At 37.2% G+C, this 20564-nt stretch overlaps 1 protein-coding gene and 1 long non-coding RNA gene across 10 annotated transcripts in view; one reads left to right on the top strand and one right to left on the bottom strand.

Moving 5' to 3' along the window:
- The window catches only part of TCF12 (transcription factor 12), a 402065-nt gene that overhangs the window by 62004 nt on the left and 319497 nt on the right, over window positions 1–20564 (top strand). The gene's annotated exons all lie outside the window — the stretch shown is intronic.
- On the bottom strand, window positions 499–19251 carry LOC127483692 (uncharacterized). Its single transcript, XR_007910190.2, has 4 exons — window positions 19116–19251; window positions 8664–8725; window positions 3325–3362; window positions 499–611 (listed from the first exon to the last, which is right to left on the bottom strand). It is a non-coding gene; the product is annotated as an uncharacterized lncRNA (long non-coding RNA).

Here is a 20564-nt window from a genome sequence, read left to right on the forward strand (position 1 = left end):
AGTGAGAGCTTTAAGAGAGAGAGAGAGGTAAATCTGGGTTCATACTGAGCACAAAAAGTGAGCCAGTCAGAGGAGCATCTAGACCAGGAAGCCTAGGGCAAGGCTACAGCAAGTCCCCTCCTGGAAAGAAGCCAAGGAAAATAAGAGAAGAGGGCGGGCACACCATGTCCCAGGCTTTTAACCTACTTCAAAGGGGAGTGGTTAATTAACCTGATTGGCCGGTGGGCACTCAGGTGTGGCCAGGTAGGAGCATGGGGTCACACAGGGCCATGGAGAAGGTTATCTGGTAGGGTGTGAGGTTACGTGGGGGCATGACAAAGGCGTGGTCTTCCAGTTCACAAGCCTAATCAATTTTAACCTGTATGCCTGCCTATTTCATTCCCCCCTCAGAGACTCCATCCCCTTAATCCTAAGGGGAGTTGATGGACGTTGAATCATCTCTTCTGTAACTGCTTCCTGCTAATGAGGGGCGTAGTGCAGGCCCTGCCTATCCAGGGTCTGGAAGTCTCTGTCTACCGTATTTAATGAATTTGTTTTGTGGGTTGGAGCAGTCTCGGTCGTTGCCAACGTCTGTGTCCCCTGCATGGTTAGTTGCTCCCAGAAATCGAGTTCTGAAACATATAAGTTGTTAATTAGCAAAGGCAAAACTGGAGTAAGTGATTTCTTTTTGTGATCCTTAACTATGCTTTCTGAATTGTACTAGTGTATCCTTGTTTCAAAATCTGAATTCTCTCCCACATCACATATATGAGTCTTGTTCCTCAGGCCTGATTCTGATTTCATTTCCTTTAAATTAGGCCTCGTTACAATAACTGAATTTAAATTTCTCAGTTGACATAGATGCAACCAGTAGTGATTTTTTGTGCAGTTAATTGTCCACGTAAGGGGATTTTATGGTTTGGAAGCAATGTGTTCACATTTACATTTGCCATATTAATATACTTAATAATACATTTTTAAAATGCAAAGACAGCATTATAGCATTATAAGCACAGAAACAGCCAAGGAAGATTTATCCCACCTAACTTAAATTAAGTGGTTTGATGTTTATTTAAAATTATCTTTTAGTTTTTTTTTTTTTGAAAAATTTATTTTCTTGAAAAAGGTAGAGTTGGAGAGACAGAGCTAGAGTGAGAGGGAGGGAGGGGGAGAGAGAGAGAGAGAAAGAGAATAAGAATAACTATTGTCCATCTGCTGATTCACTTCCCAAATGGCTGCAGAGGTTGGGCCTGGGCCAGGCTGAAGTTAGGCTAAGTTTCCCACGTGAGTGAGTAGGTGCTCAGGTACTTCGATCATCTTCCACTGTTTGCACAGGTGCGTTAGCAGTGAGCTGGATTGGAAGTGGAGTGCCTGGACTAAAATTGGTGCTCATATATGTTGCCTGTGTTGCAGGTGGTGGCTTAACCTGATGTGCCACAATACTGGCCCCAGCTGCTTTCTTTGAAGATAATAACGTTTTTCTTTATACCAATGATGTGAATTAACTACCCAGTTACTCTGCTCAGTGGTGGACCAAATTTCCCTCATCTACTGCTGTTATTGACCCCAATATCCTCAGGCTGTGCAGTGTTTTTAGAAAGTGAGGAATAAGGCCGGTGCCGCGGCTCACTAGGCTAATCCTCCGCCTGCAGTGCTGGCACCTCAGGTTCTAGTCCTGGTCGGGGCGCCGGATTCTGTCCCGGTTGCTCCTCTTCCAGTCCAGCTCTCTGCTGTGGCCAGGGAGTGCAGTGGAAGATGGCCCAAGTGCTTGGGCCCTGCACCCGCATGAGAGACCAGGAGAAGCTCCTGGATTTGGATCAGTGTGGTATGCCGGCCGCAGTCGCCGGCTGCAGCAGCCAATGTGGGGTGAACCAATGGAAAAGGAAGACCTTTCTGACTCTCTCTCTCTCTCACTGTCCACTCTGCCTGTCCAAAAAAAAAAAGTGAGGAATAAAAGCACTTCTATTAGAGGATGCCTAGTCTACCAAAAACTCTTGTCATGTCATAGCCCTTTCCATTCAAATCCAATTCAGGAAGCAGTACTTGATTATTTGTATTTGAGCACTCTTCATTAACTTCTGTTATTATTCCTCACTTTCTAAAAACACTGCACAGCCTGAGGATATTGGGGTCAATAACAGCAGTAGATGAGGGAAATTTGGTCCACCACTGAGCAGAGTAACTGGGTAGTTAATTCACATCATGACATGGTGAGTAAAATGATGAGAAGGAGAAAGGAGGTAGGGTTACTCCAGGTGGGCAGAGCTCTGGGTACACTGATTTCAGTTAATATTCTTCCTTCAGTCCTCCTGAATGTTGACTTGGTAACTATTGTCATGGAATACAACTTGTATTTCTCTCAAGAGAAAGAATGAACATTACACCACTTACACATTTAAAAAAAAATATTCATTACTGGTCCTTGGTGTGATTTTGCTCGTGATTAGCAACAAGCATCATGAAAATGATTGTCTGCTTTTAGAGCTTTTTCTTTTGCTCCAGTATCCATTCTCTTGGTTCTCTTCAAGTTTCATGCACAGCCTAGAAATAGTTTCCATAGTGTTGATTTCAAAAAAACTAAGGAAAAGTCAGGGCCAGATTTAAGAGCACTGGATGATAAGAAGGAAAACGAAAACAGTCAGGGTCTTTGTTTACACAGTAATGAGAGTGATTCTTTATGTGGTTGGTAAATTTTCCGTGATCTAATTTCTTAAATATAGTTCTAAAATTATTTGGAAAGTGGCAGCATAAGTTAGAACACTAAAGTTAAATAAGTATTAAACAAGGAGACAATGTTGAAGAATGCAGTGATTTTAGTGTTAGTGTTGACATGCTTATTTAGAAGTAGTCTTGGCACAGATGATATTAAATAATTTAAAACAGCCAGTGAAAGGACAGCTGTTCCTTGCAATTCATGGTGAACTGTAGAACTTCTGTGCATCTAAGGAAGACTTCCTTGATACAGTTTTCAGGATCAAGCTGAGTTTTTGGTGACTTTGATTTCAGCCACCATTTGAGTCAACACTTTGGGACTTGAGATTTCAGAAGGATCAGTGGAAGACAAGTTTACTGAAGGCTTAGTTCATACATTTCAGAGGCAGTATTGTACATCCTATAGTATCTGAAAAAGTTGAAGTTTCTAGTACTCCTGAGGTAGCAGTTCAAAAACAGACAAACAAGCAATTTTGCATCTAAGATACTAATTTGACGACAAGAGTCAGTCTGACTTGTTGGAAAGTGAAAGGGGGGTGCTACTTGAATAGATCCAGGTCAGTTTCATTTATCTGTAAGATATACCTTCCCCAAACCAGGCACAAAAGATAAATACCATGTGATTTCACTTACATGTGGAATCTGGAAAAGTCAAACTCGTGGAATTTCAGCTGAGGAAGAAATTTAAGAGGTCTGTCATACAAGGTGACTAGTTAATTATACTGTATTGTACATTTAAAAATTGACAAGAGTAGATTTTTTTCTCGCTACCAAAAAGGTTTGCATATATTAATTAGCTTGATTTAACCATCTATAATGCATACATATTTCCAAAAGCCACATTTTTTTTAAAGATTTATTTTATTTATTTGAAAGTCAGAGTTAAACACAGAGAGAAGGAGAGGCCTGGGAAAGCAGTGAGGATGGCCCAAGTCCACCCACATGGGAGACCTGGAAGAAGTTCCTGGCTCCTGGCTCCTGGCTTTGGATTGGCACAGCTTCGGCCATGGTGGCTATTTGGGGAGTGAACCAGTGGATGGAAAACCTCCCTTTCCCTCTCTCCTGCTCTCCTGCTCTCCCTCTCTCCCTCTCTCCCTCTTCTTCTCACTCTGTGTAACTCTGGTTTTCAAATAAACAAATCTTTTTCTTAAAAAAAAAAAAAAAAGTATATGTCTAATAAAATGAAAATTTGTTAAGTTCATTTACTTTTCAGTGGAAAGTACTGATTTCATACTTCTTGAGTTTATAATAGTGTGTATTATTTCACAAGTTGTGAACTTACCTTATAATGTTTCTTTGTAAAAAATCCTTATATTCATGGGCTAGTACCTAATGTTCTAAACACAATCACCTTTACAATTACCCATTTATCCTTCAGTCATAAAAAGTGAATAGTCTCTTTTATTGCTGAAGCTTACCAAGAATTTTTTCTCTATCAAGTGTTGTTAAAGTAATCATATATATTGACTGGCGCCGTGGCTCACTAGGCTAATCCTCCGCCTTGTAGCACCGGCACACTGGGTTCTAGTCCCAGTCAGGGCTCCAGATTCTGTCCCGGTTGCCCCTCTTTCAGGCCAGCTCTCTGCTGTGGCCGGGAGTGCAGTGGAGGACGGCCCAAGTGCTTGGGCCCTGCACCCCATGGGAGACCAGGAGAAGCACCTGGCTCCTGCCATCGGATCAGCGCGGTGTGCCGGCCGCGACGGCCATTGGAAGGTGAACCAATGGCAAAGGAAGACCTTTCTCTCTGTCTGTCTCTCTCACTGTCCACTCTGCCTGTCAAAAAATAAAAAATAAAAAAATATAAAAAAAGTAATCATATATCATCAAAAGCCAAAATGGGTCTTTAATATCAATTATATTTGTTTTATTTACTCCTTAAATAAATATCTGAGCATTGTATTCTATTTGTGTCTTTTATCTTACACTTTTCTTTAGTTTTGTGGTAGTGTGAAAAGGACAAAGCCTAAGTTGGCTAAACTCCAGGTATGTGTGATTTTCTTTAAACTGTTGACTTAATATGTGTCCTCAGGGTTGCAAAGCCTATTTCAGGATGTATCTTGTGATTGTTAACTGAGCTGCTACAGTTTGTTCTGAAGGGCAAAGGTGATACTGAGGTATAATGGCAAGGTGCAAATTAAAAATCCCTAAGAGACTGGTTTTTCCTATTTTGTAGTATTATCAAGTGTCATCAGTTAGTAAGAAAAGCTGTAAGGCTTTATGCATATAAACAAAGTGTGCATAAAAATGGAATTAAGTTTATTTTACTGTAAAATTTTTGAAAACTGCAGTTTTTCATTATATATATTTTTCACAAACCTTTTGAAGACCCTTTGATTTCAGAATTCTTTTTGCACTAAAATAAGCTTATGTTTAAAATCAATTTTCCATGAATCTTTTGAAGTACCTGTATGTGTATGTGTGTAAGTATGTGTTTCTGACATGTTTTAAAATAGAATGAATTCTGACAAGGTAAATATTCTAATCCAAATAAAAAATGAATAAACATTCAGTTGAGTATCTATAGTCTATTTCTAGATCTGTGAAGGGACTTTCAGAGACTATTATGATAAGATTTTTATTCTCAGGGAAATTATATTCCATTTTGGAGAGAGAGGATTAATAACTGTGCAAGAATTTAAATCCAGGGGTTTTAGAATGACTGACTGAGGTTAATGAAAGTGATAAAAATGAGAGGTAAAGATTTGAGGCTGGGAGCCAGCGGTATCACGAAGTCGGTTAATCCTCTGTCTGCGGCCCTTACGGGTCACCGGTTCTAGTCCTGGCTGCCCCTCTTCCAAACCAGCTCTCTGGTATGGCCTGGGAGGGCAGTGGAGGATGGCCCAAGTGCTTGGGCCCTTGCAGCTGCATGGAAGACCAGGAAGATGCACCTGGCTCCTGGCTTTGGATCCGTGCAGCTCCGGCCGACGCGGCCATCTGGGGAGTGAACCCACTTCTGTCTCTCCCTCTCACTGTCTGTAACTCTAGCTCTCAGATAAGTAAAATATTTAAAAAAGTAAAAAGATTTGAGGCTGTTGCTCATGTGGTTTTGCTTTGAGTTTAAACATCAAGGGAAATGATATAACATTGTTTCTATTATTTTAGATAACACCAGGTTGGGCTAGTTTTCTGGGGCTACTTTGTAAATTTGATAGTAATCCTAGAATTTTAGGTTCCTATGAGACTCTTAAGAGAATATTATTTGGTTAAAATTATATTCCTAAAGGCTTTTATAGGAATATTTTCTGAAAAGGTAGTTAATCTCAAAAATAGTTTAATGTTACTTCATTTTAGTTTTGTTATTACCTTTGTGTGTGTGTATTTTTAAGGATACTTCTGAAAATTTAGAGATAAGTTTATTTTAGGGCAGAAATTTTAAAAATCCGTTATATATGTTTTCAGCACCACAGTTTTTGAACTGCTTTTGTATAATTTGCACGATTGTGTTATGGTTTAAATGTTTGTGTCCTTCAAAAATCATGTTGAAATTAATTGCCTTTGTAACAGTATTCAGAGGTGATTAGGCTACATGTGGAGTTAATGCTGTTATAAAATGATGAGTTTGGCTCCATTTCCATGTTGCTGTTTTACCCTGTGGCATGTGAGGATCCAGAAGTACAAAACACTATATTGGAAGAAAAGAATGGCTTTACCAGACACTGAACCTTCTGGCACCTAGATTTTATACTTCCCAGCCTCCACACTCTAAGTTAAAAGATTTCTGTGTGTAAATTGCTTGGTCTGTTTTGTCATAGCAGCACAATATGGACTAATGTACTTTGTGCTGTGCCTGCTGTTCATGTCTTAGTCTCTTGGACCTTGCACTTAGCATCCCTTCAGCTCCTATGTCCTGTTACTATTACTGTAATGACTAGAGAATTTGATCTCCAATTTTAGTGATCTTATTCCTTGTAAGAGTTTGTTTGGCTATAGAATCTGTGACTCTTTTCTTTCACACTTAATGCTTGTCTAGAAAATCTCATTTAAATGTTTATTGGGTTGCCTAGCATAATGCTAGACATAGTACTTAGTTTAAATTATTAAATTATCTACTTTTGTTTTTAAGATTTATTTATTTGAAAGACAGAGTTACAGATAGAGATAGAGACAGAGAGAGAGGTCTTCCATCTGCTGGTTCACTCCCCATATGGCTGCAATGGCTGGAGCTGCGCCGATCCAGAGCCAGGAGCCAGGAGCCAGGAGCTTCTTCCGGGTCTCCCATGTGGGTGCAGGGGCCCAAGGACTTGGGCCATCTTCTGTTGCTTTCCCAGGCCATAGCAGAGAGCTGGATCGGAAGAGGAGCAGCCGGTACTAGAACTGGCGTCCATATGGGATGCTGGCGCTTCAGTCCTGGGCTTTAACCCAGTGTGCCACAGTACCAGCCCCCCTACATCTTCAATGCTTAAAACTAGATATTAGTTTTTGACATTTGTAGATTAGGCCATCACTTTTCATTGATTTGTCTAGATTTAGAGCTAGAAGTCCTTATTCTGTGTTTTCAGTAATAAAGAAATTCAGGCCTAAGACTTTTTATCTAACAACATGAATTCATAAATGTCACTTGGTGAAACATAATATTCACCAGAATTTACTGAAATAATAAACTTGGAGATTGTTTACAGAAAGAGTATGTTATATCAGTTCATTTGTGTTACTGTAGCAATACTAAGACTGAATAATTCATAAAGAGCAGAAATGTATTTTCCTCCAATTTGGAGGCTAGGATGTCCCAAATCAAGGTGTTGGCAGGTTTGGTCACTTGTTCAATGTGTAGTCGTTCCATTCTGTTGTATTGTGTCATTACATGATGGGAATGGAAGAGAGTAAACCCACTCTCCCAAGCTCCTTTTTAGTGACATTGGTCCATTCGTAAAGGTGGAGCCCTCACGACCTAAACACCTCTGGCTTCACGTTTCAGTACTATTGCATTCAGGATTAAGTTGCAACATGGGATTTGGAGGGAGTAAAAACATTCAAACTATATATAATTTTATATGTAATTTTTAAAATATTTATTTATTTATTTGTAAGGAAGAGTTACAGAGAGGCAGAGGCAGAGAGAGGTGTCTTCATCTGCTGGTTCATTCCTCAAATGGCTGCAACAGCCGGAGCTGCATCCCATACTGGAGTACCTAGGTTTGAATTGCAGTTACACTTCCAAATTCCAGCTTCATGTTAGTATGTAATCCTGGGAGGCAACGGATGATGGGGCCAGTACTCGGGTTCTTGCCACCCACTTTGGAGAAGTAAATTGAGTTCCCAGCTTCGAATTTTGGCCTGACCTGGCTTGTTGCAGGCACTTCGAGAGGGGACTGGCAAATGGATGGTCTCTTTCTCTCTCTCTGCTTTTCAAATAGTGATAATTAAAAGAAGAAGGAAAAGGGTAATGAGTGAATATGCTGAATAAGTAAATATTTACATTTCATCTGTTAATATAACCAGTCTTAGTTACATTTTATAAATTAATGTGCTTAAATGTTAAAAATGTCTTTATAGTTTTAAAACATATGTAAGTTAAAATTGCTTTTGATTTTGGTGATACTACATCTAATACAGAAGATTTTTTATAAAATCTATAGTTAGCTTGTTGAATTGGAGCTGATGCATCTGGCAGTGACCAGTAACTATCTACTTCATTTAACGTTGTGAATGAAATAGGGCAGTTGTTCAGTTTTCAGATAAATTTTCAAAATTAGCCTCAGTAAATACTTAACAAATTACTATTTTAAACAGTAGATTATATTTTTTGAAAGAAAAAATTTCTTAGGTAGAGCATCCTGTAATATTTTAAGGAAAAAAATATTCTCTGTAGAAAACAGATTAAGTGAAAGTCACAAGTGATTTATATAAGATTTAATTCAAAACAAATTTTGTACCTGTGGTTGTTTATCTGCAGTTGCTCGTACTGCAGGTTAAGCCTTTCTTAGCAAATGAGAGATTCATAGCAATAAACAGAAATTAGACACAAACCTTACCGTGGCTCCCTCCTTCGCTTTATTCTGCTTTCTTTCCTGATAGAGGTTGCAGTGAGTTAAAGCTGTATAGGGAAAGTAATTACGTGAACGAACTTTAAAAAAGTATACAACAATGGGATTCCAGAGGGCCTTAGTTCAAACTTTGATAGTGAATTTGTTTTGAAGTCCAACATTCTTTTCAATTTTAAAAACTGAATTAGTGGTATGTACTTAGTATTATTTAACATTCCTTAGAGAGATCAGAAGTGAAACATTGATAGGCATGGTGAGTGGGATAAATAAATTTTAACTATCCTCATTTTGGTTCCGGTTACAATCTGAATTCATATAAAACTGTGGTTTTAAGCACTCATTTATGTAAAACTTTGGTTTTCTGAACTTTTTGGATTTTAGAATTTCATAGAAGGGATTGTGGATCTCAGTTTCATTGTTCCTGGAATCTGTAGAACTTATTCCTGTGAAGAGACAAAGTGTAGTGTTTTTCTGTTTTGATTGTTATGAATTGCATGTGTTTCTGATGGAAATGATGTGTGTATGTAATAACACATTTATTGTACATTACACATGTGTGAGCGCTTTAGAAAGCTATGGAAATGGCTTATGTTGTTGTTTTTTGGTTTTTTTTTTTTTTTTTTTTTTTTTTTTTTTTTTTTTTTTTTTTTTTGACAGGCAGAGTGGACAGTGAGAGAGAGAGACAGAGAGAAAGGTCTTCCTTTGCCGTTGGTTCACCCTCCAATGGCCGCCGCGGCTGGCGCGCTGCGGCCGGCGCACTGCGCTGATCCGATGGCAAGAGCCAGGAGCCAGGTGCTTTTCCTGGTCTCCCATGGGGTGCAGGGCCCAAGCACCTGGGCCGTCCTCCACTGCACTCCCTGGCCACAGCAGAGAGCTGGCCTGGAAGAGGGGCAACCGGGACAGAATCCGGCGCCCCGACCGGGACTAGAACCCGGTGTGCCGGCGCCGCTAGGCGGAGGATTAGCCTAGTGAGCCGTGGCGCCGGCGTGGCTTATGTTTTAATTCTGTTTCCTATGAAATTTTTGAAGCTCTCTTGTATACATGTATGTATAAACAGATATATGTATGTAAATGTAGGAAAATATTTTGTGTTTGTGAGAGGGAGAGAAGAATGGAGGAGGCAGTGGGCAAGAAGAGGGTGGTAGGGACAGAGGTGATGAACTGAGCCCATTAGCACTGTTTCATCCTTGTGGTAAGTCAGATTTGGTTACTAACATGGTGTGAAATAAAACCTGAATTGCAGTTTCACAGCTGTGTTAGCACTTACGCTGATCACTAACAAATTCTCTTGACAGGAATAAAACCTAGAAATAAGACTATGTTAAAATCACAAAATACTCTGTGTATCATACAACATAATTATTAAAAAAAATTAAAACAGACACAACAGACCATGGCTCAAAATACTGTTTTACTAATTCTAAAGGAATGAGAAATATTTTCTCCTGTATACTCAAAAGAAGTCATTTTACCTTACCATTTAATTAACAGATGGGCTGTGGCTCAAGACAGGAAATGAAGAATACCTGAGCCAATTGAATAGGTAGTAGGAATTTAGGTAAGCAGAAACTAATGATCCAAATTGGAAAAAAGCCTGGGCATAGGGGATTAACACGCTACCATTATGAAAAGTCCCAGGAGATCTCAGATGACCTCAAGAGGTTTGCACTTTTGTTTGTTAAGAACCTTCATGAGACTGCTAAGACACTGAAAAATACTCTAATATTCATTAACCATCTAAATACCAGGATGGTGGAAAATACCTTTCTTTCTATTCTAACAAAAAATGTTAGGCTCTGAATCAGTCAGATGAAATTAACTCATAGCTTGCAAGGCATTTTAAAAGTCAGAATGTTCAGTATTTCTTCAGTTTAATTTAAGGTCCCAGGTCTATGCAAACATTATTGCATGAGAAGATACACTTTCACTCCCTTCCATTTCTTCTACAGTACTTTTTTCTAACCCTGTGTTCTTTGCTGACAGCAGCAAGTGTGTGTACTTTGTAAGTTCAATAAATGCTGATTCCTGCAAGAAGAAAACTTAGGAAGTAAGCTTAGACGTTATGAAGAGGAAGCACAAAGAATGAGGCAATTGAATGAAGAGTATTGTGCAGGATTCTTTAAAAGTTTGAGTCAGAAGCAAATTAATGTTAATTTCTTCAGATCTACCAATTTTCCCCTATATCTCATGGTTTATTTTTACTCAGCTAGATAATTTATCTGTGGACATAGTTATATCTTTACCATGTATATACTGTAGCAAATTGTCATGATCTAATTCTTTTTCATACAAAAAAGCTAAGTGATTACATTTGTAACCATAATTCTTGTCTCCCTAAGAATATAATAATAAATTTGAGTTATGCAGTTTAAAGCTACAGAATAGGCAATTTGGTGAAGAAAAGCTAGTCCTTATATCTCTGTTTACCCCATGATAACCTACTTGATGAATTCTATTTTTTTAATTATTCCTTTTAGGTCACCAAACCTTATGAATACTACTACAGTAAGCTTCTTAATTCTGAATTATTGTTTCTCCTATTTAAATGAGGAGCTCAGTGACTAAAAACTTGCGTAGTGCAGTTTTTCTTCTAATTTGGAAATTATATTTGGTAAAATCAACAGGACCAACTGTGAGACTGAGGGAATTTCAGTTACGAGGTTTTATTCATGTAAACTATTTTGTTTTGAGGAGTGGACAGAAGATAAGAGGAACATTTTGAAATCATGCCTAATAGTTTTTGTCAGTCTTAATGCTATTGACGACACCACTTAAAACATGAAATCTGAAAGATTTATGTCTTGGTTGATTCACATACTGTTTGACTTTCCAAATAGTTTACATCTTTTATAGAAACAGTTTTTAAAATATATAGCGTGAGAACAGGTTCATATTTGTTCTGTAGGACTTGAAAACCAGCAATCTGTGTTCTGAAAAGATGAAAGTGTGGTTTTGTTCAAAATTATAAATAAGTTGCTTTATATTGACGCTTAAATTTCTGGGTTTGTTTTGGATGTATTATCAGTGTTGACTAAAACTAGCTGAATTTATTGACAGTCCAGAGGGGGAAAAATTGAGCTTGTGTTGCTAAATGAAATTTAAATGTTACTTTTAAAAGTCAAATATACCTTTATAGACTGTTATGTATGATCTGTGTCACCATGAGGAAATGTTGATTAAGTAGTTTCCATTTTGGTATTACAGTATGTCCTGTTCTAAGTTGCTGACTGTGTAAAAATCTTTTAAGTCAAAAAAGCAGCTCAGCTTAAACCTCTGCTATTTATTATGGCCGAAACCAGAAATAGAAATCTACCAGCAACTTTATAATCTACTGGATTCCTGCATATCTTTTGGAGTAAAATTAGCTAAAAAAATTTTAAGAGGCTATTGGCTATAGAACTAAATAAGTTACATTTTATATTTTTATATACAAAAGGTTTTTTTACTTACTAAATACAAAAATGCATTTTTAAAAAAATAAGATAGACCTTGCCTTGAATGGCAAAGGAATGAGAGAATTTCTGGCTAATTGATTGTGAGGGATATTGTTAACCTGTAAAATATGATAGTTGAATATAATTCTAATAAAACTCATTTCCATGTGACACTAGCAGGTCAGAGTTACTTTGAATGAAGTAAAAAGTTTTAGGATGTGTTTTTTGTCTAAGTGCATCTTTTTATTTATGGGGAATATTTGACTCTTGATAACAGAAAAAAGAATCTGGATTTGAAGTGTTAGTGTACCTAATTAAGTTTTTGAGGATAAAGGGTAATACTTAAATTTGATGTCTACTTGAAGAGTGCAGTAATTCAGTATTAAGTGAGATTAATTCTTTGCCTTTGAATATTATAAACAGGGGTATTGAGTGTGGTTTGTCTTCTGAATAAATGTTTAGATTCTTCTCAGTGACTGTTTCTATCATGAAGAAGGAGAGTGGGGAAAAAACTCTTACATCTGCTACTTTACATGAATTTTAGACACTTGTAAGTGTTAAATCGCTGTAGAATCTTACTATGATTTGCAGGAGTTTTACTATATGACATGATCAGTAATTTCTACTTTTCTGAAGTTGTATTTTAGTAAGATTAATTTATTGATTAACATGGTACTATAAGGGAAACAAATGTAAATGACGCTTGGAAAGAAGAGCTGTCATTCTTGGTCTGATGTGTGGTATTTGAATTTAAATTTGTGGTTTTGGAGAATTAAATTTGGATTTTAATGTCATGCAGGAGTAAGACTATGTGCATTTTCAAGATAAATCCAGAAAATAAGCTGTGAATGGTTCGTTTTAGAACACAGTGAAGATGTAACTTTTAAAATGTTTTCCAGTCATTTATTGTAAACCTTTCATTTATCAATTTAGAGTTAAATTGGTTGGATGATAGGCACTGTATCAGTTATATTATGTAGTCCCATACTCATAAAGTTATATGCTTTACAGTAACAACTAAAACATAAGCAGTAATTACTGCAGAATAAAAATATGAATCATTAATTTAGTAGACTACTTGTCTTTTGTTGAAGAATTACATTTTTTCTATTGGTTGAAATATGTGTTTGTTTGGACTGCCTAGTAACTGTTAATAAGAAATTGTGCTACTCAGTATGACATTAAATATTAATTACTATAGTTGTAAAGAGCACATGGAGTATACATAGACTATGATATATTTAGGTTTTTGATCACATTGTGCACTATTTTGAAAGAAACACTGACATTACTATGATTATAGTAGACAATACTTGAATGGAACTTTAAATTGTGTAAAGTATCTTATAGTGTTCCTGAACATTAATTCTAAGTTAGTGCTTTTCAAACTCTTGGTCAACTATTCAATATAGAGGGCCTTTTCTTTTATATTTATATAAATATACACAAATAGAAAATATGGAAAAATATTATTTAATTCTTAACAGTGTTATTTATATGTAATGGTGAATACCAAAGTGTGTACCTACATGTAAGAACAAACTAACCATCTAACTAAATCCAAGTCATAGATATTTTTGGCCTGTCTTTTCTTGTAAAAGTCTACTGCTATCTGTTTAACTTGTTTACTGATTATTTGCTTAAAAGATTTGGAGAGCATGAAAAAAAATAAAGATGAAAATAGCATTAACTAATATATAATTAATTATTGACATTTTGGTATTGATTTCCTTTCTGCTCTTATGTGCATTTATTACATATCATGTGTATACATTTAGATTGAGATACTGCTTATATAATGGCATTAGATTTTAATGCTTAAAAAGTATTGATTCTTTATAATCATATTCATATGCTGTTGCAAGAATTTGTGGGGGAACATTTTTTTTTACTGATTTAGAGACTTCAGCAAACTCTTTGTGAAGGGGCCAGATAGTAAAATGTTTTTTACTTTACAGACCAGGAGGCAGAATGAGGATATCACATAGATTCTCATGACTTAAACTAACCATTTAAAAGTGTAACAACCATCCTCAACTTGTGGAATGTGGAACTTTAAATTAAAAAAAAAGCAACCACAGGCTTCTGGCTAGATAGTGCCTGTGGCTGCAGTTTGCTAGCCCCTGGTTTAGAAGATTATTTGCTTACATTGTGTGTGTGTGTTTCTATTTAAATTTTATATTTAAATTTTTCTTTAGCAGCTCTTGAAATTGCTACCTCAAAGGCACTGAGCCAGTTTATGTGTTAAAACTCAAGGACTCAGTTTAGAATTCTACTCATTGCTGCAGGAGTCAGTTTGCTGGTTCATAGAGGGAAGACTGACTTTCACTTAGTAAAATACAGTACTTTCTTTCTACCAGTAGAAATACTGAGGTTAGACATGAATCTAATTCAGCCTTTACATGAAACAGGAAACCTTAGCTTGGGTCTGATGTTAGAAGATGAAGATTCTGTGCAGAAGGTGTTAGAGCCACCTAAAATATTTGGCCTTGAAATTCCAAAGATTTTCACCCAAATCTAGTTTTCCTTAACCTAGTCATATTTTAGTATAAATTTTTCTTTTTTTTTTTAAAGATTTATTTATTTGAAAATCAGAGTTACATAGAGGAGAGGAAGAGAGAGAGAGAGAGGTCTTCCATCTGCTAGTTCACTCCCCAGATGGCCTCAATGGCCGGAGCTGCGCCGACCCGAAGCCAGGAGCCAGGAGCTTCTTCTGGGTCTCCCACATGGGTGCAGGGGCCATCTTCTGCTTTCCCAAGCCATTGCAGAGAGCTAGATCAGAAATGGAGCAGCCGGGTCTCAAACTAACGCTCATATGGGATGCTAGAACTGCAGGTGGCAGCTTTACCTGCTACGCCACAGCGCCAGCCCCTAATATCCATTTTTCTAACTTTAGAGGTGGACCTAAAAAGTTTGTTGCATATCAATTTAAAGGAATAAAGATTAAAAATTTTAAAAAAGCTAAAAATAAATGTCATAAACCACTTTTTGTTGTAAGCATGAAAATGATGTCTTAAATATGTTCATCATAGAAAACCTGTAGTTTTGGTATTGCAATAGTACTGTTTATTTTAAGACATAATTTTTTCTCTTTTAAGAAATGTGCAAAGCTTTTCCAGTTAATTCTTGTCTAGTTCATTTTTTTTTTTTAAATCTTCTATTAAAGAAAATGTGCTTGGAGCAGCAACAGTTGAGTAAAGTTGTATTTCATGTTATTACTTAAGCTGTGTCCCTAATGATGTGACAGAAAAGTCAAAAGTGATTTGTCTCCTTTTTGGGGACAGATGCACAGATTTACTTAACAGACTCATAGTTATTGGGCAGACATACTCAGAATCTTTTCAAACAGAGCGATTTTACTTTCTAGTGCTTATATGTCACAGGAATATTTACAGGGACATAGTATTTATATTTTTCTTTGCCCTTCTACTCAGTGATTTAAAAATATTGGAACCACATTTTTAAATGGTGAACTCTAGATTGAATTTCATACCTTGCAGTGCATATGCATGATTTTTTTTGTTGTTTTTACAACTAAATATTAAAACTTCATTTCCTAGTTAGCAGCCAGAGTTTCAAAGAGATTAAGGATCACTGTTTTGAAATTGTAAAATGTCCCTAATGATTTTTAGTTAAATCTGCTAGTGAAAGCCATGTACATTTTATTGTAGGGTGATTTTTGCATAGTTACCCATATTAACATCCAGTGGTGGGTCACCATCACGTCAGTGGAATTTCCATGAAGACTAAAGAGTGAGAAAACAATCTTTTCTGATAGTGCACATAGAATTTTGAGTACCTTGCAGTGATCACCTGTATTATAAATGCTTATTAGCCAAAACATAGTCAGATTTTGTTAGTTCTGTGATGGATATCTTTCCTTGAGTTAGTTGCTTTGTGAATTGGGGCTCTTTAGGTGAATGGAAGGAGAACTCAAAATTATTTTCTTATTTTTGATTATAGGTATATTTTGATAGGGCTGTTTGGGGGAGTTCATGTGTTAGTGATAGTTGAATGACTGAGCAGTTAGAGGTAGTTACTTTAGCAAATAAGATACATTAAACACAGACATCCAGTTTCTCTTATTGAATTCATTTGTAAAACCTGGATAAAATGGATGAAACAGCTGTTTGAGAACTCTGCAGAATAAATAATGCCAGAAAGACTGGGAAAGAAGACTCTAGTGTTCAGAGTACCAGCAGCCTGGCTGTGGGGTTTACTGTGGTGTTCTTCCAGTATCTCCAGACAGAACTGAATTCAGTCAAATCTAGAAGTAGATGCAATCTGAAATCTTAGGTAAAGATTATCCCAGAAGAGCCTGCTGCTTTTGACTAAGGAAGCAGGAAAATTAACTGCTAAGCCTAGTATGAGTGTGAACTTTTTTTTCCCTTGTCTTCTTTCTTTCATACCCCATTCTCAAGCAAACTATGGAAAGAGCAGCACAGCTAATGTGGGATCTTGCAGCTAAAATTATAAGGGGTGGGAACTTTCCTTTCCAAATGACTAATCTCATTCCTTTCTTCTCTTTTTTTTTCTGCTTGGCCTAAAAATAGATACCATATCAGAAGTGAATGACCAAGCAGGGTACTGAAAGCATCAGCATTTTGGCTATAGAAACGGCAAGTGTTTTCCCAGGGGAATTGGAAAGTATTGCTATCACATGTAGGGAGAAACTTGGAAGAACAATAAGATAAAAGTCATTTATAAATTCCTGGGCTCTACCCCCATGAGGTGTGCATACATGGAAACAACAGGCTACCATCCAGGATCCAGATCCATCTGGGTAGAGGATACGGAAATGGGGCAGAGTTCAAATATCACAGCATAAGACTTTGAGAATTAAGCTGAAATTGAAATCTGCCTGTAGAAGCCATGTGAGAACCAACCTGTTCACCTATTAAAACAAAAATATAAACATTTCCACTGGATGTGACAGGAATTAGAATTTTATAACAATATTTAAGTGTTCAGGTAATACTCTGAAATTATCTTGCACATGAAAAACCAGGATGCTTTCAACTAACAAGGGAAGAGATGTTCAATATATAACATCATGATAAAGATGTTGGAAGTATAATAGCTATTGCACAAATGTTCTAAAAAGCTATTTAAAAAAAAATTGACAGTTAGTGAGAAAGAGAGACAGAGAGAAAGGCCCTCCCTCCATTGGTTCACCCCCCAAGTGGCCGCAACAGCAGGAGCTACACTGATCCGAAGCCAGGAGCCAGGTGCTTCTTCCTAGTCTCCCATGGGGCTCAAGCACCTGGGCCATCCTCTACTGCCTTCCCGGGCCACAGCAGAAAGCTGGACTGGGAGAGGAGCAACCGGGACCAGGACTCGGCGCTCATATGGAATGCCAGCACTGCAGGCGGAGGATTAACCAAGTGAGCCACGGCACCAGCCCCTCTAAAAAGCAATTGTAAATGCTCTTGAAATTAATGGGAAAGTCTCAGCAGAGAAACAGAAGACAGAAGATGTGGAAATGTAAGAGAGGGGAGTCTTCACTGTGGGGCTCGTTAGCAGAATACGGTGACAGAGGGAAAGATCAACGAACTAAAGATAGATCAGTTCAAGATTTCCATCTGAATAATAGAGAAGAAAGAACAGAGTTTCAGGGAACCATGAGAAAAATAACAGTATTATATATAAAAAAGATTGAGATGATTAGAAAACACTTGAAGAAATAAATGAATGAGAGACCATATAAATTTGACGAAAAGCAAAACAGATTCTGAAATGATATAAACCCAAGAAAATCCACAAATATGTTACAATCAATCTTAAAACTGAAAAAAAAAATGTTGAAAGCAGCCCAAGAAATTCGATATGCTATCTCTGGGGGAGTTAATGATTCTCATTTCTGTGGATTTCAGAAACCATAGAGGTGAGGACAAGAAGGCTAAATAAATAAACCTCAAGTACTAAAAGAAAAAAACCGTTTGGCAATGAAGGTTAAATAGAAGCATTTCCAGGTGAAGAAAACTTAGAGCATTCATTTATGCATACCTGATCTGAAAACATAGCTAAATGATGTTCTAAAGATAGCAGAATGATATCAGAGAGACACTTGGACATTAGAAATGGAAAAAGATAACCAGAAAAGGTAAATATCTGGGCAGATATAATAATTTTCTCCATATGAGTTCTTTGGAATATATTTGACAGTTGAAAGCAAAAATTTAAACATCTAATGTGGTTTTCAATGGGTATGATATATGTAACACCCACAGTCCACTTGCAAGTGATAAAATACTGAATTAAAGTAGACTTTGAAAGATTAAAGTTTCTACATATAAAGAAATGTTAAAAATCACAGTGGGTAAATTCAGATGTAGTATTTTAAAAATGCTCTAATTACCCAAAAAGAAGGGAGGAAAGGGGAGATAGGTAACAAGCAGAAAACATAATAAAGTGGTAGATGTAAATTCTTACACATCAGTAAGTACATAAAATTTTACATGTTGTAATAAGCATACCAGTTAAAAGGGTTTGGCAAGCTACATTTTTTTTTTTGTTTTACTCTGTCTTTTTACATTGGCTTTTTAAAATTTTTTAAATTTTTTTATTTAATGAGCATAAATTTCCAAAGTACAGCTTATGGATTACAATAGCTGCCTTCCCCCCCCCATAACTTCCCTCCCACCCACAACGCTCCCCTCTCCCACCCCCTCTCCTCTTCCCTTCACATCAAGATTAATTTTCAATTATCTTTATATACAGAAGATCCATTTAGCGTATATTAAGTAAAGATTTCCACATTTTGCTCCCACACAGAAACGCAAAGTGTAAAATACTGTTTGAGTACTAGTTATAGCATTAATTAAACACCTAAGAGTAATTGTGTATTAATTACAGAGTTCAACCAATAGTTTTAAGTAGAATATAAAATGCAACTGTTGTATTGTTGTGGCTCTCCCCCCCCCCCCCAACCTCCCTCCCTCCTGTGGCCCTTCCCGCTCCCACTCCCTCTCCCATCCCGCCCTTCATCACGTTTCATTTCAATTACCTTCATATACTGAAGATCAACTTAGTATATACTAAGCAGGGATTTCAACAGGCTGCACTCACACAACTGAACCAGGTATAGGGTGTTGTTCGACTAGTAGTGTTGTTGTTGAGTTTCATAGTTAAACACATTAAGGACAGAGATCCTATGTGGGGAGCATGAACCCAGTGACTCCCGTTGTTAACAATTGGCACTCTTATTTATGATGTCAGCAATCACCCAAGATTCTTGCTATGAGCTGTCTAGGCTATGGAAGCCCCTTGAGTTCACCAACTCTGAATTTGTTTAGTCAAGGCCGTATCACAGTGGAGGTTCCTTCCTCCCTTCAGAGAAAGGCGCCTCTCTCCTTGATGGCCTGATCCTTCTGCTGGGGTCTTGTTCACCAGGATCTTTCATTTAGATTGTTTTTTGCCACCGTGTCATGGCTTTCCATGCCTGTGAGACTCTCATGGACCTTTTAGCCAGATCCGAATGTCCCAAGGGTTCATTCTGAGGCAGGAGTGGCAAGCTACATTTTTTAAATGATCCCAATATATGCCATTAGAAACATACATCAAATATAAGAGTGAAAAGGTGATGGAAAAAAGATTAGCATGGAAATACTAGTCAAAAGAAAACTAGTAGCTCTATCAATAACAAATTATATAGACTTCAGAACCAAGGTAACACCAAGGATACAGAGGAACGTTATATTGATTAAAGGACTAAATTACCAATCTTAAATAGTGTATACCTCAGTAAAATTAAAAAATACTTGAAGCAACAAGGTAGAACTTAAAGAAACAGAGAACTCAATAATTATAGTTGAAGACTTTAACACTTCTTTTTTTAAAAATTTATTTATTTATTTGAAAGGCAGAGAGAGAGAGACAGAGAGAGAGAGACAGAGAGAGAGAGAGAAAAGTTTTCCATCTGTTGGTTCACTCTCCAGTTGGCAACAGTGGCTGGAGCTGCACCAATCCTAAGCCAGGAGCCAGGAGCTTCCTCCAGGTCTCCCACGCGGGTGCATGGGCCCCTTAAAGATTTATTTTTAAAGATTTATTTATTTATTTGAAAGGCAGAGTTACAAAGAGGCAGAGAGAGAGAAGAAAGAACAAGAGAGATCTTCCATCTACTGGTTCACGCCACAGATGGCCGCAACAGCCAGAGCTGTGTTGATCTGAAACCAGGAATGAGGAGCTTCTCCTTGGGCTCACATGTGAGTGCAGGGGCCCAAGGACTTGGGCCATCTTCTGCTGCTTTCCCAGGCCACAGCAGATTAGATGTGGATCAGCTGAGACTTGAACTGGCATCCATATGGCATGCCACAGCGCCAGCCCAAACACTTTTTTTAAAAAAGAGTGGAACAGTAGACAGAAATCACCAAGAATATGCAATGTTTATAAAACACATTAACAGGTAGATCAAATTGACATGTATAGAATGATTTACTCAACAGCAGAATATAAT

The sequence above is a fragment of the Oryctolagus cuniculus genome, chromosome 12 (assembly GCF_964237555.1).
Source record: "Oryctolagus cuniculus chromosome 12, mOryCun1.1, whole genome shotgun sequence".
In the NCBI taxonomy this organism is placed as follows: domain Eukaryota; kingdom Metazoa; phylum Chordata; class Mammalia; order Lagomorpha; family Leporidae; genus Oryctolagus; species Oryctolagus cuniculus.